Here is a 24,712-nt window from a genome sequence, read left to right on the forward strand (position 1 = left end):
GACTTCACATTGTGTAATTCATTCTATTTCATTCCAATTCAATAATCAAGTTACTTCCTTTTTACAATTTAATCACCCTAGCTAGCAATTGCACCCACACTAGCCATTCTCTTCACAAAGCCCCACACCCACCTTGTTGACATCAATGCGGCCCTCAGGCACACCACTGACTAGACTTTGCAGCCCCTGGGAAAATGTTTGCAAGCTGGCAGCACACAACTAATCCACTCTGAAAACTCCACAGCTGCCAGAAACAAATTCCACCAATACATGAACTGCGTTCAACACAGACAATATCAAAGTCTTGATCTTCAGCAGCGACAACTTCCCCTGGGATGCCTCTTGGAGGCCCACAGAACTAAGGTCCACTCCAACCCCAGCTGAGCACGACAGGAACCTCTGTATCACCCTGGACAGCAAACATCATAAGGCTCCAATAAAATGCAGTGTAATTCTCCTGCTTCTTCATCCTGTGCATGTTACGTAAGATTTTCAAGTGGCCTTCCCAAAATGTGAGATGCACCATCACTCAAGCCCTCATCACCAGTCTAAGCACTTGTCACCATTCGACTGGACTACGGAAACACCCTGTACGTGAGAATGGAGGCTCACCTAGTTCAAAGATTACAAGCCGTCATGAACCCCACAGCAAGACTCACCCTGGATTTCCCTCACCACACCCACATCACCCCATCTCAATAAACTCAACTGGCTCCCAGTTCAGAATAGATGCCAGTTCAAGCTCCTCGCCCACAGTTTAAAGGCCCTGCACAATACCGGACCCTCCTACATCAACTACTGTCTGAGATTCCACAAACCCATCAGACACCTCCACTCCGCCTTCTTCTTGCTGGCCCATACCCCTTTAATACAAAGCAGGAGAGCAGGAGGATGCTCCTTCTACCTCACAGCCAAAGTCAGGAACTCCCCTACTCTACAGGAGTTCCGGTGGATGCTGAAAAACCTGGCTCTTCGACTGAGATCCTGGACCCTGCATGTGCCTAGATACCCTCACAAGTGACAAATTGCACTATGCAAATTATCTGACTGGTTGACCATTGCCAGTTTATCAAAAGTCTAGCTTGTTTGCAAATGATTAGGGAAACAATATTTTCAGTAAATATCATGTGTGCCTTTTTATTTAATGCTTGTCAGTTGTTTCAAATCTCATATCTCAGATATTTCACTATGAAATATTTTCTGTAATTCACAGGTCTGGTTTCATTTGCAGGCAATCCAGCTTTCCTACAAATAAAAAATAAATAAAAGTGTTAAATCGATGGTCAACACAGTATTTGTTCTTTCTTTCAGTGCAGATTAAAAACACACTTTCACAATAACATTTCTGCTCTATGAGCATTAATCAACACACATGAGAAGCTCATTCTTGTGGGCTGACCCTGGATGCAATTATGTATCAATTAATTCTCCTCAATGTGTGAAAATAAGCATGGTAAAAGCGCAATCCTGTCGGCAAAGAGGTAAATACGTTGTCCCGGTCTGCACTTTATTTTCTCATTTTCAGGCTTCTTTTTTTCGTTCCAAAAGTTTTATGGATTTTTATTGTAACACAAAAAAAAAGGAAAGTCTCTGCAGCAAGATTACAACAGTCTAGTTTGATGACCACTGTAAAGGAACATAAATACAAGGGCAAATACTATGTTTTGAAAAGGCATTGATATATTGAGATCTTGGTACATATATCATACAATAAATTGTAAATTTGTACTATCTGGTATGGTTAAATGGAAGTAAAGGTATATATAAATCTACCATTATACCACTGGTGGACTAGATTCTGGTGAGTGTTCCTAAACACTAAACTATACATGGAGTAAAGAAGAAGATAAGAAGAATGCCCCCAGAGGCAGGGAGTGTGAGACACTAAGAGAGAATAAGATAGAACAGAGGAAAGTGGTAAAGAGGGAGATGAGTAGAGACATGAGAAAGGGAAAGTCAAGTAGTAGATTGCTAGGCCCACAGGAGTGACATTGTCTGACCAGGGTAACTGGAGCTGGATGCAAAGGGAGGTCAGGGGTTTTTTGCACAAGGAAATTTATAAAAGAATCTAAAGTTCTTGAGATATGCATAGATGGGACTGGATTGCTAGTGTGATGTGATTGAGCAGTGTGTGTGATTGTAAGATATGTGACCTACGCCCACCAAGTATGATAAGAGACATTTTTGAAGTCTTTCCAATTGAGCAAAATAACTTTAAGAGCAATGATGGTCAAAAATTCGAAGAGCATGACGTTGATGTTTGTGAGCGTGAGGGAATTTACGGCTGCATGCGAACCAAGTGCGATAGTCAGAAAATCCAATGAGACAGTGGTGTTGAATACTTTATTTGATTGGGTCTCTACATTCTTCTTGTATGGAGTAAGATAAGGGCATGAAAATAACATGTGAGTGACTCCTCTGACCTCCTGGCCAGCGTCTATGCGCTCTCCTCTGCGCAGCTCCACCAGTTGCTGCTGCGCTTGAACTGAGAACCTGCCTGACTCTCAGTTCGAGGCCCACCTCCACCCGCAGGCTCCCGCCTGTGCCTCATCCTTGGAGGCCTAGTGGCCATCTGTAAGTATCTTGCTGTCACTTTTACTTTTGCCTATTTTCCTGTCATCTTTATTTTTTTCTTTGTCTCTTTCCCTCGCCTTTCAGCCTTTCCCTCTCCCTGCGTTCCGTATCCTGCCGCTGCTGCTTCTGCGGCCCCACCTCCTTTCCTTCCTGCAAAGCGCTTTCCCACCCTCCCGCCTCCCTGCTGACTGGACCCTCCTGCCTCCCTCCCCTTCTTAATGGTGGCCTCTGTGCAGCCATGCCTAAGGCAAGACCGTCGGTGCCCGTCCGCACCTGGACTGTGCCCAATACCATGAACCCTGGTCCTCCTACCTTCCATCTCTACAATGTAGAGACCCTCCATGTGCTGAATACAGGACGCTCCACTGACTGCCATTCCGCATCACCCATTGAAACCCATGGACCGTTCTCCTGTCCCTACTGCCACAACACACCCTCACCCTACACCAAGCACCTGTCCCTCCAGCAACTGAGCCATCAAACACCAACCCAGAGTGCCTCAGCTGCTACGTCATCAAAATTAATTCCCTTCACAAAACACACCATAGAACTCTGGGAGCTACTAGAATCTACCCGCCTGGACATTGCCTCTCTAACTGAAACATGGACAAACCCAGTGTCTGCACCAAACATCGCAAACGCCATCCCCAGGGACTACAAACTACTTCGCAAAGATCAGCCTTTTCACCCAGGCAGCGGCCCGGCCATCACACACAAATCCAATCAATCAATCAATCAGACAATTTATAAAGCGCGCTACTCACCCGTTAGGGTCTCAAGGCGCTGAGGGGGGGGGAGTTAATGGTCTAAGAGCCATGTCTTGAGGTTTTTTCTGAAGGCCAGGAGGTCTTGGGTCTGTTGTAGTTGGAGCGGTAGGGAGTTCCAGGTCTTGGCGGTGAGGTAAGAGAATGATCTTCCTCCTGTGGTGGAGTGGTGAATACAGGGGACAGAGGCGAGGGCGAGGCTGGCAGAGCGGAGCTGGCGGGCGGGGGTGTGGAAGGTAAGTGTCGTTGAGATAGGCCGGACCTGTGTTGTGGAGGGCTTTGTGTGTGTGGGTGAGTAGTTTGAATGTGATCCTCTTCGATACGGGTAGCCAGTGTAGTTCTCTGAGATGGGCTGAGATGTGGTTGCGGCATGGGACCTCAAGTATGAGTCTGGCGGAGGCGTTTTGGATGCGATGCATTTACTTTTGTAGTTTGGCCGTGGTTCCTGCATAGAGTGCGTTGCCGAAGTCCAGTCGGCTGTTGACTAGGGCTGTTGACTAGTGGGTGACTGTTTTTCTAGTTTTGACGGGAATCCACTTGAAGATCTTGCGGAGCATTCGGAGGGTGTTGAAGCAGGAAGAGGAGACTGCGTTGACCTGCTGAGTCATGCTGATCCAATCCACACTTCGTCTGACAACCAACGCAGAAGAAGACTCTCTCCTCATGGAGCACCTCCATTTCCAGATACACGTCACCCCCAAATCCACCTTCCGCTGCACCCTCATCTACAGGCAACCCACCTCCTGCCCAGCCTTCAGCGACTCCATCATCCACAACATTTCTCCCCACGCTCTCACCTCCACAAACTACTTCCTCCTTTGCGACCTCAAGTACCACATTGACAACGGCATCAACACCAGCACTGCTTCCTTGCTCGAGAACCTCGCCACAATAGGACTAAAGCTACTGGTCAACTTGCTGTAAGGAAATGCCTCCTTGGCATGGTTACCCCTAACTTTTTGCCTTTGCTGATGCTAAGTTATGATTTGAAAGTGTGCTGGGACCCTGCAAACCAGGCCCCAGCATCATTGTTCTTTCCCTAAACTGTACTTTGTCTCCACAATTGGCACAACCCTGGCACTCAGGTAAGTCCCTTGTAATTGGTACCCCTGGTACCAAGGGCCCTGATGCCAGGGAAGGTCTTTAAGGGCTGCAGCATGTCTTATGCCATCCTGGGGACCCCTCACTCAGCACATGCACACTGCCTCTCAGCTTGTGTGTGCTGGTGGGGAGAAAATGACTAAGTCGACATGGCACTCCCCTCAGAGTGCCATGCCAACCTCACACTGCCTGTGGCATAGGTAAGTCACCCCTTAGCAGGGCTTACAGCCCTAAGGCAGGGTGCACTATACCTCAGGTGAGGGCATATGTGCATGAGCACTATGCCCCTACAGTGTCTAAGCAATACCTTAGACATTGTAAGTGTAGGGTAGCCATAAGAGTATATGGTCTGGGAGTTTGTCAAACACGAACTCCACAGTTCCATAATGGCTACACTGAAAACTGTGAAGTTTGGTATCAAACTTCTCTGCACAATAAATGCCCACTGATGCCAGTGTGCAATTTATTGTAACATACACCCAGAGGGTATCTTAGAGATGTCCCCTGAATACCTACCCGACTTCTAGTGTAGGCTGACCAGTTTCTGCCAGCCTGCCACACAGGGAGAGTGCCTTTGTCACTCTGTGGCCAGGAACAAAGCCTGTACTGGGTGGAGGTGCTTCTCACCTCCCCCTGCAGGAACTGTAACACGTGGCGGTGAGGCTCAAAGGCTCACCCCTTTTGTTACAGCGCCCCAGGGCATCCCAGCTAGTGGAGATGCCCACCCCTCCGGCCACTGCCCCCACTTTTGGCGGCAAGGCTGGAGGAGATAATGAGAAAAACAGGGAGGAGTCACCCACCAGTCAGGACAGCCCCTAAGGTGTCCTGAGCTGAGGTGACCCCTACCTTGAGAAATCCTCCATCTTGAGTTTGGAGGATTCCCCCGATAGGATTAGGGATGTGCCCCCTACCCCACAGGGAGGAGGCACAAAGAGGTTGTAGCCACCCTCAAGGACAGTAGCCATTGGCTCCAGCTCAACTCTGACAAGACTGAGATCCTCATCCTGGGACCCTCCACATGAGCCTTTGTTAACTTTAAGCTCATCGTCCACACATACAAGGCCCTCCACAACCTAGGACCCACTTACCTCAACCACCACATCACTTTCTACTCCCCCACCAGACCTCTACGCGCCACTCAACAGGCACTAGTCACCATACCCCGCATACGGAAGACCTCGGCTGGAGGAAGATCCTTCGCCTGCCTCATGGCAAAGAGCTGAAACACCATGCCCTTGCACTTCAGAGGACAAACCCACTCAGCGCCTTGAGACCCTTATGGCGAGTAGTTGCGCTCTATAAATCCTGATTTGACATCACCAGACATTATTACGGACCAGCAAGTATTTGTATCCTTCAGTTTGAGTTTAAACAGTTTATTAGGGGTCCAATACAGCGAGTAGACTAGCAAGAATTTTTTTGCGGTAGCAGCGAAGGGACAAGTTTGCCTTGAAGCACGAAGGAGCCAATCTTATCCCAGGAGTCTTCTGATAGCTGAGTTATACCCTTGTCAATAAAGTAACTAGATCATTGTGTCTCCAGGCTAAATGTTGGTACGTTAGAGCCCGCACAAATTAATTTACAGACCTTGGAGGCTATATGTCCACCTGATTTGATGCACTTGAGAGCAGTGAAAAAGGATGTGGAATGCAATGGTGTCAGTTTAGAAAGTCTTGTCTTGAGCTTCAGGAAAGCATAAAAATCAGAGTTAGGTAATTCATACTTCCCTTGTAAAGCCGCAAAGGACAAGGGCTCCTTGTCTGTGTATAAATCTGAGATGAGGACAGTGCCTTTTTTGGCCCATTCCATGCCCAAAGCTGAGGGGGTAGACATCAAGAGCTTCCTATTGTTCCATAAAGAAATGGAGATGGATTTATTGATGTTGGAGGTCAGAAGGTTGTCTAATACTAGTAGGGCTCGAATCGGGTTGTTTAGAATGACGTGGGAGTGGGTAAAATTGTGGTGGAACATAGTCACATTTGTCGATAATGGGAATGGATAGTTAATATATTTCCCAATGCTAAGCCAAAGCAGGACATCGACGGGGTTCAGGTCCAACCATCATATGCCTTGAGTGTAAGGAAATGCCTTCCTTGGCATGGTTACCCCCTGACCTTTTGCCTTTTGTGGATGCCAGTTATGATTGAAAGTGTGCTGGGACCCTGCTAACCAGACCCCAGCACCAGTGTTCTTTCCCTAAACTGTACCCTTGTTCCCACAATTGGCACAGCCCTGACACAGATAAGTCCCTTGAAAATGGTACCCCTAGTACCAAGGGCCCTGTGGCCAGGGAAGGTATCTAACGGCTGCAGCATGTCTTATGTCACCCTGGGGACCCCTAACTCAGCACATGCACACTGCCTCACAGCTTGTGTGTGCTGGTGGGGAGAAAATAACTACGTTGACATGGCACTCCCCTCAGAGTGCCATGCCAACCTCACACTGCCTGTGGCATAGGTACGTCACCCCTCTAGCAGGTCTTACATCCCTAAGGCAGGGTGCACTATACCACAGGGGAGGCATAACTGCATGGGCACTATGCTCCTACACTGTCTAAGCAAAACCTTAGACATTGTAAGTGCAGGGTACCCATAAAGAGTACATGGTCTGGGAGTTTGTCAAATACAAACTCCACAGTTACATAACGGCTACAATGAAATATGGGAAGTTTGGTATCCAACTTCTCAGCACAATAAATGCACACTGATGCCAGTGTGGGATTTATTGTAAAATACACCCAGAGGGCATCTTAGAGATACCCCCTGATTACCTGTCTGATTCCTAGTGCAAGGCTGACCAGTTTCTGCCAGCCTGCCACAACCATACGAGTTTCTGGCCACATAGGGTGAGTGCCTTTGTCAGCCTGTGGCCAGGAACAAAGCCTGCACTGGGTAGAGGTGCTTCTAACTTCCCCCTGCAGGAACTGTAACACCTGGTGGTGAGCCTCAAAGGCTCATGCCTTTTGTTACAGCTCCCCAGGGCATCCCAGCTAGTGAAGATGCCCGCCCCTCCGGCCAGTGCCCCCACTTTTGGCAGCAAGGCTGGAGGAGATAATGAGGAGCCACCCACCAGTCAGGACAGCCCCTAAGGTGCCCTGAGCTGAGGTGACTCCTGCCTTTAGAAATCCTCCATCTTGGGATTGGAGGATTCCCCCAATAGGAATAGGGATGTGCCCCCCTCCCCTCAGGGAGGAGGCACAAAGAGGGTGTAGCCACCCTTCAGGACAGTAGCCATTGGCTACTGCCCCAGACCTAAACACACCCCTAAATGTAGTATTTAGGGGTGACCCAGAACCCAGGAAATCAGATTCCTGCAACCAACAACAAGAAGGACGGCTGACCTGAAAGCCCTGCGGGGACGACGGAGACAACAATTGACTTGGCCCCAGCCCTACCGGCCAGTCTCCAGACTCAAAGAACCTGCACAGCAATGCATCCAACAGGGAGCACCGACCTCTGAAGACTCAGCGGACTGCCATGAACCCGAAGGACCAAGAAACTCTTGAGAACAGTGGCACTGTTTAAGAACTGCAACAACTTTGCAACTTTAAAGCAACTTTTAAAGAACTTTCTCTTCCCACCGGAAGCGTTAGAATTCTCACTCTGCACCCGACGCCCCCGGCTCGAGTTCAGGAGAAATTACACCGCAGAGAGGACTCCCAGGCGACTACAACGGCGTGAGTACCCTGAGTCGACTCCCCTGCATCCCTTCAGTGACGCTTGCAGAGAGGATCCAGAGGCTCCACCTGACCGTGACTGCCTGGTGACAAGGAACCCAACGCCTGGCCCAAGCACTGCACCCGCAGCCCCCAGGACCGAGAGGAACCACCTTCTAGTGCAGGAGTGATCAGCAGCCGGTCTTCTTCCTAGCCCAGTTGGTGGCTGGCCCGAGAAGCCCCCCTGTGCCCTGCCTGCATCGCCTAAGTGACCCCCTGGTCTCTCCATTGCTTTCAATAGCAAACCTGACGCCTACTTTGGACACTGCACCCGGCCGCCCCTGTGCCGTTGAGGGTGTGTTTTGTGTGTCTGTTTGTGGCCCCCTCCCCCCCCAGTGCTCTACAAAACCCCCCAGGTCTGCTTGCAGAGGACGCAGATACTTACCTGTAAGCAGACTAGGACCGGAGCACCCCTGTTCTTCATAGGCACCTATGTGTTTTGGGCCCTCCTTTGACCTCTGCACCTGACCGGCCCTGTGTTGCTGGTGCAATGACTTTGGGGTTGCCTTGAACCCCCAACGGTGGGCTGCCTTTGCTCAGGAGACTGACTGTGTAAGTGCTTTACTTACCTGACAAACGTAACCAAACTTACCTCCCCCAGGAACTGTTGATTTTTGCACTGTGTCCACTTTTAAAAATAGCTTTTTGCCATTTTAACTAAAACTGTGTGTACTACTGCTTTGAATCAAAGTTCTATACTTACCTGTGTGACGTACCTTGTATTTTACGTACTTACCTCAAATCTTGAATCTTGTGCTTCTAAAATAAATGAAGAAAATATATTTTTCTATATAAAAGCTATTGGCCTAGAGTTAACTCTGAGTGTGTGTTTCTCATTTATTGCCTATGTGTGTACAACAAATGCTTAACACTACCCTCTGATAAGCCTACTGCTCGCCCTCACTACCACAAATCAGAGCATTGGTATTATCTAATTTTTCCACTATCAACTTCTAAGGGGAACCCTTGGACTGTACACACTATCTCACACTTTGAGATAGTATATACAGAGCCAACTTCCTACATTGGTGGATCAGCGGTGGGGTCTAAGACTTTGCATTTGCTGGACTACTCAGCCACTACCTGATCACACGACTAAATTCCAAAATTTATCATTAGAAACTGATGTTTGTAATTTGAACTATTTTTCTAAAATTTTTAAAGTCCTGCTAGGGCCTTCTGTAAGTCCCTGTTAGCATTTGTTTTAGAATTTAGAAGTTTGTAAAAGTTTGGATTTAAGTTCTAGAAGTAGTTTTTAGATTCATAAAAAGTAATCCTAGCTTTTAGAGAGATAATGTCTAATACAGATGAGATTGTGATGGAACTCAACCTCACCCCTTACTTGCATCTAGGGATGTCAGAGTTAAGGTCTCTCTGTAAACTTAAAAAGATAAAAACTGGGTCCAGCCCTACCAAAGTGAAGCTCTAGGAGCTTTTGGCAGAGTTCACAAGGGACCACCCCTCTGAGGATAATCCTTCAGATGGGGAAGTTAGTAAAAAGGAGGATGAACTCCCCCCTCCTTTCCTAACCAGGGAGAACAGGGTTCCTCAAACCCTGACTCCACAAATCATAGTCAGAGAGTCTGGTCTTCCACAGGGGAGACCAGTACCACTGGAAGCATTGAAGGCAGCCTTAATGAAGAGGACCTCCTATTAGCCAGGATGGCCAAAAGATTTGCTTTGGAGAAACAGCTCCTAGTCATAGAAAGGGAAAGAAAAGAGATGGATTTAAGTCCCATCAATGGTGGCAGCAACACAAATAGGGTCAGAGAGAATACTGACATCCTAAAAATCCCCAAAGTGATTGTAACAAAATATGAAGATGGTGACGACATAACCAAATTGTTCACAGCTTTTGAGAGGGCTTGTGCAACCAGAAAAGTAAACAAATCTCACTGGGGTGCTCTCCTTTGGGAAATGTTCACTGGAAAGTGAAGGGATAGACTCCTCACACGCTCTGGAAAAGATGCAGAATCCTATGACCTCATGAAGGCTACCCTGATTGAGGACTTTGGATTCTCAACTGACGAGTACAGGATTAGGTTCAGGGGGGCTCGAAAATCCTTGAGCCAGACCTGGGTTGATTTTGTTGACTTCTCAGTCAAAACACTAGATGGTTGGATAACTGGCAGTGGTGTAAATGATTATGATGGGCTGTATAGCTTGTTTGTGAAAGAACACCTGTTAAGTAATTGTTTCAATGACAAACTGCATCAACATCTGGTAGACCTAGGTCCAATTTCTCGCCAAGAATTGGGAAAGAAGGAAGATCATTGGGTCAAGACTAGGGCGACCAAGACTTCCAAGCACAGGGGTTGACCAAAAGAAAGGGGTCACAAAGCCTCCCAAGGGGAAGAGTGGTGAGAAATCCAAGGGAAAAAAGTAAAGAGTCTTCAACAGGGCCCCAAAAACCTGCTCAAGAGGGTGGGCCCGAGCCTCTTCACAGTCCTCAAATGGGTACAAGGGTAAATACTTTGATCCCAAGAAGGCTTGGTGTTGAATCTGTAGTCAGCATGGACACCAAACTGGAGACAAAGCCTGTCCCAAGGAAAGTGCCACAACAAATACTACTCCAGTTAGCAATGGAGTCGCCAGTCTCCAGGTGGGATCAACAGTGTGCCCAGAGGAAATCTGGGTTCACACTGAAGCTACACTAGTCTCTGAGGGTGGGGTGGACTTAGCCATACTTGCTGCCTGGCCGCCTGACATGCAAAAATACAGGCAGCAGCTCTTAATCAATGGGACTAGAGTAGAAGCCCTGAGGGATACAGGTGCCAGTGTCACAATGGTGACAGACAAGCTTGTTTCCCCAGGACAATTCCTGGCTGGACAGACATATCCAGTCACACATGCTGACAGTCAAACTGAAGTCCACCCCATGGCAATGGTAACTTTAGAATGGGGAGGGGTCACCGGCCTGAAACAGGTGGTAGTCTCTTCTGCAATTCCAGCAGCATGTCTGCTAGGGAATGATCTGGAGTCCTCAGCATGGGCTGAGGTAGAGCTCAAGACCAATGCAGCCATGCTGGGCATCCCTGAACTGGTGTGTGTCAAGACAAGGGCACAGAGCAAGGCTCAGGGTGAAAAAGAAATGTTGGAGTCTGCAATAATGGCCCAACCTTCCAAGAGAAAAGGAAAGACGACTGGGGAACCAGCTTCAACACAGTACAAGAAACAGAACCTCTCTTCCCAGGAAGATGTTCTATCCCCTGAGGGAACTGAGTCCATGGAGCTGGAGCCTCTAAGAATGCAGTCTGGTAGTTGAACCAATCCAGAAGATTGAAGCCACCTGTGCGGGCAGGAGCTCTGAGTTTCTTGAAACTCTTTCTGGCTATTTTGTTACTCCAAATACACACAGAGAACATTTAGGGCCTCATTCCGACCCGGACGGGCGGCGGAAACCGCCCAAACACCGCCCCGCGGTCAGAAGACCGCGGGGGGCATTTCAACTTTCCCGCTGGGCCGGCGGGCGATCTGCAAAAGATCGCCCGCCGGCCCAGCGGGAAAGCGCCTTCCACGAGGATGCCGGCTCCGAATGGAGCCGGCGGAGTGGAAGGTGTGTGACGGGTGCTGTGGCACCCGTCGCGCTTTTCAATGTCTGCTAAGCAGACACTGAAAAGCAATGTGGGGCCCTGTTAGGGGGCCCCTGCAGTGCCCATGCCATTGGCATGGGCACTGCAGGGGCCCCCAGGGGCCCCACGACACCCGTTCCCGCCAGCCAGGTTCTGGCGGTGTAAACCGCCAGAACCAGGTTGGCGGGAAGGGGGTCGGAATCCCCATGGCGGCGCAGCTTGCTGCGCCGCCATGGAGGATTCCCATGGGCAGCGGGAAACCGGCGGGAGACCGCTGGTTTCCCGTTTCTGACCGCGGCGGTAACGCCGCGGTCAGAATGCCCATGAATGCACCGCCAGCCTGTTGGCGGTGCATTCGCTGCCCTCGGCCCTGGCGGATTCAATCCGCCAGGGTCAGAATGAGGGCCTATGTCTCTCATGGAGAAGAAAGAAGCGGATAGACTAATTGGGGACATACTAGATAGAAAATTGATTAAAGGAGTCAATATCATGCTCAGAGTTTCCAACCTTCCTCACCATGATTCAAAATCTGTGGGACCAGGCTGGTAATAATTGTATTAATGGTTTTACTTTCGCTCTGGAATATAGATTCGGCCATACTACTACAAAAACATATTGAAATTTTTAATGAATTGAGTTTGCCACTGAAAATGGGAGGTACCCAGACATGGGAGGGAGCCATTGGACATTAAATATTAAGAGGCATAACTTCCACTGTGTCCTTATTTAAAGAGTAATCTGAAAAAAGGAGAACTTATTGATTATATCCAGTATGGTAGGCATAGCCATGCCTGTTTTTTCGGAGAAGATTAAAATGTTATCCATGTAAGCAGTAGTTTTAAAGACCATATCCCCAAACTTCATCCCTTCAATGTCTGCAGATATATTTAACATCAAAATCAGGGGGTCGATGGCCAAAAAAAAGAGCAGTGGTGGCAGTGGGCAGCTTTGACGAGTGCTCTGTTGGAGTGGAACCAAGGAGCATAGTTCTCCATTGACTCTGATTCATGCAGTAGGCTGGCCATATAAAGCCATGACCATTTTGATATATTTTCCCCCGAAGCTGTACCTAGTTAGTACGGGCTCCAGAAAAGGTTAGGAAACCTTATCAAAGGCCTTCTACTTGTCCAGAGTTATGGCTGCTGTATTGGGAGCTTGCAGAAGGAACACTTTTACATTAACATGGCAGAACAATCGAATACTATCACATGCTACCTGCCTTTGACAAATCCCGTTTGAGAGAAGTGGATTAGCTCTGTTATTAAAGGTGTGAGTTAGGAAACTAAGAATTTGGCATACGTTTTGGTTTCCATGTTTACTAAATTAATTGGTCTAAAGCTTTTTTGATCAGAAGGATCCTTTCCCTATTTTGAGATCAATCCAATAGTGGCTTCCGCAGTGGTACCCGATACTTCCCTGTGTACACAAAAGTTATTCAGCACCTTCTCTAAGGGGACTCGAATTATGGATTCAAAGGCTTTGTAAAAACATATGGGTAGGCCATCTGGTCCCTGTGCCTTCCTGGACGTAATGAGCTCAATCGATTTCCAGATTTTGCTCTGCTCTTTTTGCTCGTTCAAACTCATTATCTTCATTAGAGAGATCTCTTATTGATGCAGACTGAAGAAATTGTAGGCAGATATTCTTGGGAGTGGAAACTGAGGGGGGAATATAGGTTGCTATGAAACTTCTGGAAGATTTTGAGGATATCAGTAGTTTTGGTGGAGCCTAAGTGGACTTTAATATGAGAAATCAATGTGGAGTTCCTCTTGAATTTTGATCAGACATCAAATGTTTTCCCTGCTTTATTTAATTAAAATATTTGTTTTTTACCTTTCTGTGCCTGGCCCCACAAGTGTGCAGATTAACTCACAATTTTGCTATAGTCATATTTCATTTTCTTTAGAATTGTCAGGACAGAAGGGTCTTTAGAACTTCTGAGTGGTTTTTCATGGCTTTTGATATCACTGCCAGATTGTCAATGGAGGACCTAATTTCTTTGTTTTTCTTAGAGATATGGCTTATTATTGCCTGACCATTAAAAAAAAAACATTTCGGGGTATCCCAAAGCATACTTGGAGAAGAGACTGAGGAAGTATTGACTTCTAGGAACAATGCTAACTCTTAGCTTAATTCTCTTACGTCCAGTTAGTTTTCTAGAATTTCGGTATCCATACATCACAATCAGGCCTGAGGGGGCAAATCCGAAGAGAGGCAGAGGTGGCTGCAGGATCAGAGATGGTGATGGGTTCAGTGGCAGACTAAATGGTGTCTTGTAACAGTGAATTGATTACTAAAATGTCATAAATCATAGAAAAACTTTTATGTGGTGGGAGAACAAGGTTAAGTCATTACCGGTAGCCAGTGCTTGAAATGAAAAAATTAAAGTGCCGGTACTCTGTACTCTCCAATTAAACGTATTACGCTTTTCTTGAGCTGCGCCGGTACTCTCCCTCTCAAAATATAAAAGTGCCGGTACTCAGTACCGGACAGTACCGGCCCATTTAAAGCACTGCCGGTAGCATTATGCAGCCTCCATACATCTGCTAGCGCAAGCAATGTACAAGTGAGGGCATTGCTTTATGGGCTATGGAGGATCAGTATTTAAATTCCAAGTTCCTGTCTAGAATAGTATCCGTGTGTGAATTAAAGCCCCCTCCAAAAATAAAATGGGCCCATGTGGGAAGCAGTTCCATTTTGGTGGCTAATTTGGACCAGAAGACAGGGTCATCAATGTTCGGAGCAATATGTTTATTGCAAACATTTCTGAGTTCCCGGCTTGAAGTTGAGTAATCAGCTATCTGCCACTGCAGTCCTGCTCCGAGGTAAAAATTCTGAGCCTAGAATTCCTGGATAGAAGGGTAACTTCCAATTTTTTTTTAGCCGTTGCTGGGGAGCAGCAAAGGTAACGTAGCCAGCCATTGCGCATAGAAAGCGCTTCTTTGTAGCCGATCTTTGTTTCTTGTGGGAATACTCTGTCCCCCTTCAGTGAGTGGCACTACTCAGATATCTTTCTAAGCTTCACAGGACGGTTAAGCCCTTTCGTGTTTAGAGACTCAACTTTTAGTGTAGACATAGGTCAGATGATAGGCTCATTATGAACTATTTGGTGTAAGGGGTGATCGTGGGTTATCTGGCGACCAGTAGGGGCGATGCATTGTAGGGGCTAACATGGCTCTGAAGATGAGAAAGATCGTAAGATAAATAAGAGAAGGAAAAGAGTAAGCCCCAAAACAGGAGGACTCCCTAAATAGTGGAAGGAGCAACTCAAGGAGGCAAAAAAGTGTGTATAAGGCAGTGGGGCACACATGCATGGGTGAGCGGGACCCCTCCCCACCAACACCTACAGAGTAAAACAGATACTGTCTAGTTAGACAAGGAAGAAGCGAGTTATCAGGGCAACTGACCAACACATTTGCTACAGGACAAAGTGATCCAACAGATAAGGGAGGATAAATAGCAATAATGTCTACAAGTAACAAACTGCACGTATTCTCTCATACCAGACAAATAGCGTGATATAGTGTCAAAACATTACTCATGCAGCAAACAGCCTGCGAAAGGGATGAATCAGATAGCATATCAAAAGCATTTGTCTAAACGGAACCACATTAATCCACCCCTCTGAGCCAACAGACACTACAAGACATTTCCACAGAGGAAGCCGGTCTCCAGGAGAGCATTGTAGAGCATTAGGGTAAATAAACACTAGTAATAGTGGACAGATATACAAATAAACAAAGGATACCAGTTCACAGTCTAAGATATATCCAGGAGGACCAAACTGACAAGAACAAAAAAGCAGAGCACACTCTGTGGGGAACTTAACATCCTGGGTTTGCCACATAGGCAAGGTAGGTGGCCCAAAACACAGGTCCAAACCAAAAATGAAGCCATGAGACGAGACTCTGCACAACCTAACATATGCAAAATCAAGAATAGCAATAGGCCTGAAGGTAGGAAATGCATTTAGGCATGCATAATGAGGTCAATGAGAAACTGAGAAGATACTGAAACATTACAGCACAGTATGTAATTCCCAGAATGAAGGAAGAAGTACAGGGTGGAGGCCTGTACCTGCAGTCAGCAGATTGAGGAAGTCAACGAGGGAAGAAGATAACCACAAACAACTAATAGGCTGGTAAGGTACAGGTATATCTGGAACATCAACACCTGCATCAAGAAAAGATAAGATAAATGGTAGGCAAAAAAGAACCAAAACGCCAAGTCCTAGAAAATTCATTATGCACTGTATCAGTGGACTTCGAAACAGAGCAATGGGGAGGAATATACAAAGGTGAGGCCGAGGTCCCCGGTGTCTTGAGAGTAGATTTGTGGATAAGGCAGACATGACCATGATTGAGCTCAAGGCCGATGTAGGCCACCAAATGAACGCCCACGTCAACCAGTTCAGTCAAGCTTGTCATTACTTTCCTCTGTCTGTGATTCAAAAGTATTATCAGAAACACTACAGGTTCCAAAAAAAAAGTGTGCAATCGGCATTTGAAGACATTTCTGAACTTAGACAGGTCTTCAAAGGAGTGCTGGATTGCTCTGTCTGCAAGGGTTTTCCCAAAAGCCAAGAAGTCTTTACTGCTCATAGCCATTTCCCTTGAAAAGTCTTGAGAGATGGAGATCCTGTTGCCCTTCCACTGGATTGACTTGACTTTCCTTATGAGTGAAATAATCAACTCAGTATGTTAGTTCCCCAGGGGTTTAAAGACGAGAAATCGAGGGACCGTAGCAGCCTTGGTTTTGTGGGTGGGTATCCGATGAGTGCATTCGATTTTAAAGTCTCTACCTAATGAAAAGCCCTGGACAGTCAGAAGCCACTTTTCCTGAAAGACAACCACAAAGGAGGCTTCAAATTGGACATCTTCAGGAAGATCAAAAATCTGAAGATTGCTACGCCTGTTGCAATTCTCCAACTTGGTAACTTGCCATTTAAACGAGTTATCGGATCTCGACAGCCTCTTATGTTGAGCAGATATACAGTCTTCTGCCATCCAAATTCTAGTTTCTGCGCTGGACATCCTGAGATTAAGGTCCTTAAGATCCCTGCAAATCCCAGAGACCTCCACTTGTAAGAGATCAGTATTTGTTTTGGTGCTTGCTCTGAGGTATGTCATGCACCTTGTTTCCTTATGATTGCCTCTAAAGTACTCAAGTTGTCCTTTTTATCTTTTTATGGGAGATTCCGGGAAAGAGGGTTCTTCTTTTAATCTTTAAAGGTTACCCTTTCCTACTTTTCCTTTCTCCTTTGTGGTCTTTCGAGTCCACCATTGTCAGTCCTTAAGACCTCGAGACACCAAATAAACATTCCGCTTCAAGTGGAACCAAGATCACACAGGAGTGACCCATTTCTTGTTCCAAGTCAGCATAGTGGGGCCTAGCCATGCAGTGGGAGTGCAATGAACAGTGTTGGTTAGGACCAATGTTGGACTCAGAATACAGGAGAAATCGACTTATCTAGGATCCAATCAGCAAGAAGTTTAAATACAGTGATCTGATCTTATCAAAGCAGAGTTAGTTAGAAAAGACATCAAAACGACATGACACAGAGTGAATGATAAATGAGGCCCTCAAGAAGTGGGACTGTCTTAGGGTTGACCAAACTCCAGGATGCCAGGGCTGTGCAGGAAGGTCATTAGTACAAGCATGAGGGCAACTGATGAGACTTAGCACGCAGACCGGTCAGTGGGCATTGAGCTCGGGTCAACAAAACTGCTAGACACCACAAGAAGAACAGTGGGACCAGCAGGTGGGTCTCATTGATGATGTAATCAGCATGGCCTTAAAAAAAAAGAAAAACACAAAACAAAAAAAAAAACAGCATTGTCCTGCCATTCTCCTGGCTTCACACGTGTGACAGCACTGACAGTCCATTAGTCCCTGTGTTAGTATTGCTGGAGCTCTGCCACCAACTCTCCTGGCTCTGCAGATTCTGGTAGGGTGCCAGTCAGCTCGGTTGCAGATCAGGGTAGGCAGGGAATGTATCTATCTGGGTATTGGGGCACCACCACCATTCTCAGTGCCATGCTGGTACGGTGTGATGCAGACCCCAACAATGCTGCAGCTGGCACGGCTGGTGCAGAGGCCGCATTCGATGTGGTGCGGTGCTACTTGGCACCGCGCCTAAGAAGTGATTGGTGATGGTGTGGGGAAACTTTGGCATGGCTTGCGGGGTCTATCTTCTATAGCGCTGCCTGTGAGGGAACGTGCCCGGGTGTGTCGGAGTGCTCTACTTAGCTTGCTCTGATCAGGGACCAGTGGCGGGGTGAGCACCCATCCCCAACATCAATTCTGGCCCAAGACAGCCTACATAGTCGTCAGCAAATAGTGAGGTAGGGCGAGCTCTCAGACTCTCACAGACGAGCCACCATCTCTTGCTCAGGCCAAACCACACCCTTCCCATTCAGGGCAAGCTCCAGGGCGGAGAGACTAGTGCCACCGCATACCTGCTATTCCTAGTAATGCCGTCCATCAGGGGGCCTCCTAATATAGGTGAAAATCGCACTGCAGTGCGTAGTGAAATTGCTACCTACCGATAGCTCTGATATTCTTGGTATCAGTCTCAAGGGATCTGGGACCATTGTTACTGACATATTTACCATCCATCCTAGGGGGACAAGGGGGCCCAACTGCTCTGCTACTCTGCTGTCTCTTGAGACCAAATTGGAAGAGAGACCCACCAATCATGCCCTTATTGTAGCAGGGGACTTTAATGCCACTTTTGAACCCCTTGGCCTGAACAATATGGATGACTTCCTAGAAGAAAATAAACTATGGCACATACTTAGGCTTGAGCTGCCCCCCATTAAGAAGTGGCACTAGGCTGCCCTGCAATTAAATGCTCTGACCCTCAGCCAAGGCCTGAGGGCAGTCAATGGAAGAACCAAAACTGTCAGGCATGCGGCCCATACGTTCATTGGCACACAGGCGAAGAGCCGTATTGACGGTTTTTTAATGGAATTTGGTAGATGATATGGTAGTCGGAACCCAAATAGACAGTGACCACAATCCACTCTTTCTTAGTCTAGAGCCCCCTTGGGAAAGGGCACCTATTTCGACAACTACAGACAAAGCAACTAAGGTGGTTCAGGCCGAGGATACTAGATGACGGCTAAAATGGAGCAAGGTCGCCCTGCGAGACGACATTCTCTCTACCATCAACCAAGAACTGACACACTGCATAGCATTGATATCCACGATGGAAGAGGAAGAGTGGAACTGTTCCTCTCTATTAGATGTACATACCGTTTTTTTTTTTTTTAAAGACTTGAGCAGCTACTAACCATACCAGCTGCCCACAATACCCGTAGCTTCATCCCACAAGGGAGATAACTGGTTTATTCGATACTGTCGACATGCTCGAACAAATTTAATTAGTGCAATCAAGCAAAAAGATGTTGTCTGAGTCAGAATTCTGCTGAATCTGTATAAGCAGACACTGATTAAGGCTAGGAAGGACTGGGAGGAGGAAAGATGGAGACTTATGAAGGCTGCTTGCGAATGCAGGAATTCTAAATCCTTTTGGCTTATGGTAAGCAAAAGAAACCAAAGGGGAGCTCCCGTAGCTGGCAATAACATCCATCCCTCATATTGGTTCCAACACTTCAATTCTCTCTATAATGTCGAAAGCCAATTTGCAACCACCTTCGCCCCTTTACTCCCACTCCAGCCGAATAGCTTCTATTGGGATGGTTTGTTTATCCTGGGAGACATCTGAGATGCAATAAATAACATAGTACGCTTGAAATCTGCTGATCCCAATGGCATTCCCGGTGACCTTTTTCTCCATAACATCGGCAATTGGGCTGAGTACATCCCCCTCTAATCCAATGCAATCAATAGGGGAGCCCCCATTCCCGAGTCATGGAGGGGTGCCTAGGAAATACCGATCTATGAGAAAGAGGACAGGTCCCTACCCGCCAACTATAGGCCCATAAGCCTTATCAATACAGCGCAAAAGGTGTTCTGTCGTGCCTTACTATCAAAAATCCAAGACTGGATCTCCGAGAATAACATCTTGTCACCATTCCAGGCTAACTTTAGGTCCAAAACAAGCACCATAGATCAGATGTTTTGATTTTTGCTCTTGTATTGGAAGGTTGTAGTGATAGGGAAGGGAAGTCTTTATGTAGCCTTTATAGACCTCAAAGCTGCCTTTGACCTGGTCCCCAGAGGTAAACTCTGGGAGGTCCTCAACAAGATAGGAATGCCTCCAGGGCTCCTGACTACAATCATTCAAAGTTAATTTTGCAAAAGTAAGTTGAAGGATCCAGGGTGACCTCACCGATCCGATCAAGGTAGTCAGGGGCATTTGGCAGGGTTGTGTACTAGCTCCAACTCTCTTCTCCCTATATTTGAACCAGATTGTCCAACATCTTACATTGCAGCCCTCTGATGCATCAGTCCTAGGCAATGAAAAGATCACAACGCTTCTGTTTGCAGATGATACCCTAATCGTATCCAAAACCCTGATTGGCTTTCAATCCTTGCCGAATCGATTTGACGATTTCTGCTCCAAGAGAGGCTTGGTAATAAACACCTCCAAAACCAAGTTCATGGTTGTAAGGAAATGCCTTCCTTGGCATGGTTACCCCCTAACTTTTTGCCTTTTGTTGATGCCAGTTATAATTGAAAGTGTGCTGGGACCCTGCTAACCAGACCCCAGTACCAGTGTTCTTTCCCCAAACTGTACCTTTGCTTCCACAATTGGCATAGCCCTGGCACACAATTAAGTCCCTTGTAAATGGTACCCCTGGAACCAAGGGCCCTGTGGCCAGGAAAGGTCTCTAATGGCTGCAGCATGTATTATGCCACCCTGGGGACCCCTCACTCAGCACATGCACACTGCCTCACAGCTTGTGTGTGCTAGTGGGGAGAAAATGACTAAGTCGACAGGGCACTCCCTTCAGGGTGCCATGCCCACATCCCACTGCCTGTGGCATAGGTAAGTCACCCCTCTAGCAGGCCGTACAGCCCTAAGGCAGGGTGCACTATACCACAGGTGAGGGCATAGCTGCATGAGCAATATGCCCCTACAGTGTCTAGGCCAGTGGTTCCCAACCTTTTGATTCCTGTGGACCCCCACTTTAAAATTAGTGAAACCCAGGGACCCCCACCGAATCATCATTGGAATCCGGGGACCCCCGCTTGATTCATTATTGGAAGCTGGGGACCTAATTTCTTAATATTTGTTAATATTTTTTCATTTTCTTAGCAGTCGCGGACCCCCTAAGAAGGTTTTGCGGACCCCCAGGGGTCCCCAGACCACAGGTTGGGAACCACTGGTCTAGGCCAAACCTTAGACATTGTAAGTGCAGGGTAGCCATAAAGAGTATATGGTCTGGGAGTTTGTCAATTACGAACTCCACAGTTCCATAATGGGTACACCGAAATGTGGGAAGTTTGATTTCAAACCAGTGTGGGATTTATTTAAAAATGCACACAGAGGGCATCTTAGAGGTGCCCCCTGCATGCCAGTCCAACTCCTAGTCTTAGGCTGGCCAGTTCCTGACAGCCTGCCACAACCAGACGAGTTTCTGGCCACATGGGGTGAGTGCCTTTGTCACTCTGTAGCCAGGAACAAAGCCTGCACTGGGTGGAGGTGCTTCTCACCTACCCCTGCAGGAACTGTAACACCTGGTGGCAAGCCTTAAAGGCTCATGCCTGTTACAGCGCCCCAGGGCATCCCAGCTAGTGGAGATGCCCGCCCCTCTGGACACAGCCACCACTTTTGGCGGCAAGTCCAGAGGAGATCATGAGAAAAACAAGGAGGAGTCTCCTACCAGTCAGAATAGCCCCTAAGGTGCCCTGAGCTGAGGTGACCCCTGCCTTTAGAAATCCTCCATCTTGAGTTTGTAGGATTCCCCCAATAGGAATAGGGATGTGCCCCTCTCCCCTCAGGGAGAAGGCACAAGGAGGGTATAGCCACCCTCAAGGACAGTATCTATTGGCTACTACCCCCAAACCTAAATACACCCCTAAATTTAGTATTTAGGGGCGACCCTGAACCCAGGAAATCAGATTCCTGCAGCCTACAACAAGAAGAAGGACTGCTGACCTGAAAGCCCCGCAGAGATGATGGAGACGACAACTGACTTGGCCCCAGCCCTACCGGCCTGTCAGTAGACTCAAATAACCTGCACAGTGACGCATCCAGTGAGACCAGCGACCTCTGAGGACTCAGAGGACTGCCCTGCACCCAAAGGACCAAGAACCTCCGAGAACAGTGGCACTGTTCAGAAACAGCAACAAACTTGCAAGTTTGAAACAACTTTTAAAGAGACTCTCACTTCCCACCAGAAGCGTGAGTCTTCACACTCTGCACCCGACGCCCCCAGCTCGAGTCCAGGACAACAAAGACCGCAGAGAGGACTCCCAGATGACTCCAATGATGTGGACACCCTGAGTCGACCTCCCTGCACCCCCAGCCTGCATAGAGGATCCAGAGGCTCCCCCTGACCGCAACTGCCTGGTAACAAAGGAACCCGATGCCTGGACCAAGCAGTGCACCCGCAGCCCCCAGGACCGAGACGAACCACCTACCAGTGCAGGAGTGACCAGCAGGCGGCCCTCATCCTAGCTCAGTTGGTGGCTGGCCTGAGAAGCCCCCATGTGCCCTGCCTGCATCGCCTAAGTGACCCCTGGCTCCCTCCATTGCTTTCTATAGCAAACCCAGCGCCTACTTTGCACCCAGCCGTCCCTGTGCCTCTGAGGGTGTGTTTTGTGTGCTGGTGTGTGTCCCCCCCAGTGCTCTACAAAACCATCCCTGGTCTGCTTTCCGAGTACTTACCTGTAAGCAGACTAGGACCGGAGCACTCCTGTTCTTCATAGGTGCCTATGTGTTTTGGGCCTTCCTTTGACCTCTGAACCTGACCGGCCCTGTGTTGCTGCTGCTGTGACTTTGGGGTTGCCTTGAATCCCCAACGGTGGGCTGCCTATGCCCCGGAGACTGACTGTGTAAGTGCTTTACTTACCTGCAAAAACTAACCAAAACTTACCTCCCCCACGAACTGTTGATTTTTGCATTGCCCACTTTAAAAAAACCTTATTGCCATTTTAACCTAAACTGTGTGTACTACTGTTTTAAATCAAAGTTCTTTACTTACCTGTGTGAAGTACCTTGCATTTGATGTACTTACCTCAAATTTGATTCTTGTGGTTCTAAAATAAATTAAGAAAATATATTTTTCTAGATAAAAACCCACTGGTCTGGAGTTAAGTCTTTGAGTGTGTGTTCCTCATTCATTGCCTGTGTATGTAAATGCAAAACACTACCCTCTGATAACCCTACTGCTCGACCACACTACTACAAAATAGAGCATTAGTATTATCTAATTTTGCCACTATCAACCTCTAAGGGGAACCCTTGGACTCTGTGCACACTATCTCTCACTTTGAGATAGTATATACAGAGCCAACTACCTACAATGGTTATCAACCCACACAGACCATACAGGGGGACCCTTTCCTTAGGTGGGTCCAAATTAGAGCGAATTAACACCTTTGAATATTTGGGGATCGAACTATCAGACTCAGTCCTTCATTACAACCCTGGCGGTCGGTGTTAAAGCGGCAGTAACACCGGCAACAGGCCGGAGGTAAAAAATAAAATGGGATCACGACCATGGTGGAAACCACCAACACAGCCAGCCACTTTAACACTCCGACTGCCACGGCGGTAGCAACAAACACCACGGCGGTAACCGCCAACAGCCAGGCAGAAGACAATGTACTGCCCACCCCATCACAACCCACCTATCCGCCAGCTTTTCCAGGGCGGTACCAACGCCATCAAAAGCCCGGCGGAAACAGGACTTGGAAGGGAAACCACTCACCGCTCGACACAAACAAACAACCAGGATGCCATGGAGCCCCAGCTGCAGGTCCTGCCCATGCTGGTCTACCTCCTCATCTACCAGGAATACGAAAGACGGTGGCAACGATCACGGTGAGTACTGCACCTAGTAGGAAAAAGAGAGTGACACACACACACAACACGCAACACCCCCACTCCCACCCTCACCCACCACACCACACACACACACGCATCAACATTGCATTTACACTCCGTAACCCCCTGGAAGAACGCAAGGACAAAAGGAATAGAGTTAAATAAGTGATATTTTAGAAATAGGCAGATATACGTAATGTATGGAAAAATGGTATTTACAAAAATATACAATATGTACATAAGGCGGTACATTGTCCATTCAAAATGACCGTGGGCCACTGGGCCAAAAATCATGGGCCAAGCTCACACTTGACTCCTGCCTTAATACGGAGAGAACACTGCATGGGCATCAGGTCAAAAACACACAGGCACCTCAGGGGGATGGGGAAGGGGGGGAGGCACCTCAGCCGGAAGATGGAATAACGCCACTGCTCCTCGAGGGGACTCCATGCCCACTGCTTGGTCCTGGGGAGTGCAAAGTCACAGTCTCTCAAGTCTCTCAAGTGGGTGGTTTGCCCACTGCTTGCTCCTGGGGAGTGCAAAGCCACAGTCTCACACGTCTCTCAAGTGGGTGGTTTGCCCACTGCTTGGTCCTGGGAAGTGCAAAGCCACAGTCTCTCAAGTCTCTAAAGTGGGTGGTTTGCCCACTGCTTGGTCCTGGGGAGTGCAAGGGCACAGTCTGTCAAGTGGATGGCTTCTCCACTGGTTCTGGAGGGGGCTTTGTACCCAGTCTGCTTCATCCTGCCACGGACTGGGTGAGTGGATGCATATCTCCACTGGTTCTCGAGGGGGCTTTGTGCCCAGTGTGCTTCATCCTGCCACGGACTGGGTGAGTGGATGCATATCTCCACTGGTTCTCGAGGGGGCTTTGTGCCCAGTGTGCTTCATCCTGGCAAGGATTGGGTGAGTGGATGCCTATCTCCACTGGTTCTGGAGGGGGCTTTGTGCCCATGGTGCTTCATCCTGGCAAGGATAGGGTGAGTGGACGCCTTTCTCCACTGGTTTTGGAGGGGGCCTGGTGCCC

At 47.9% G+C, this 24,712-nt stretch overlaps 1 long non-coding RNA gene across 3 annotated transcripts in view; it reads right to left on the reverse strand.

Annotated features, from left to right (window-relative positions):
* Positions 1–1,110: 1,110 nt before the first annotated feature.
* The window catches only part of LOC138304391 (uncharacterized), a 58,865-nt gene continuing 35,263 nt past the window's right edge, over positions 1,111–24,712 (reverse strand). For all 3 annotated transcript variants that reach the window (XR_011205562.1, XR_011205561.1, XR_011205560.1), the window contains one exon: positions 1,111–1,245. This is a non-coding gene — a long non-coding RNA (uncharacterized lncRNA). The remainder of the gene's footprint in view (positions 1,246–24,712) is intronic.

The sequence above is a fragment of the Pleurodeles waltl genome, chromosome 7, assembly GCF_031143425.1.
Source record: "Pleurodeles waltl isolate 20211129_DDA chromosome 7, aPleWal1.hap1.20221129, whole genome shotgun sequence".
NCBI lineage: Eukaryota > Metazoa > Chordata > Amphibia > Caudata > Salamandridae > Pleurodeles > Pleurodeles waltl.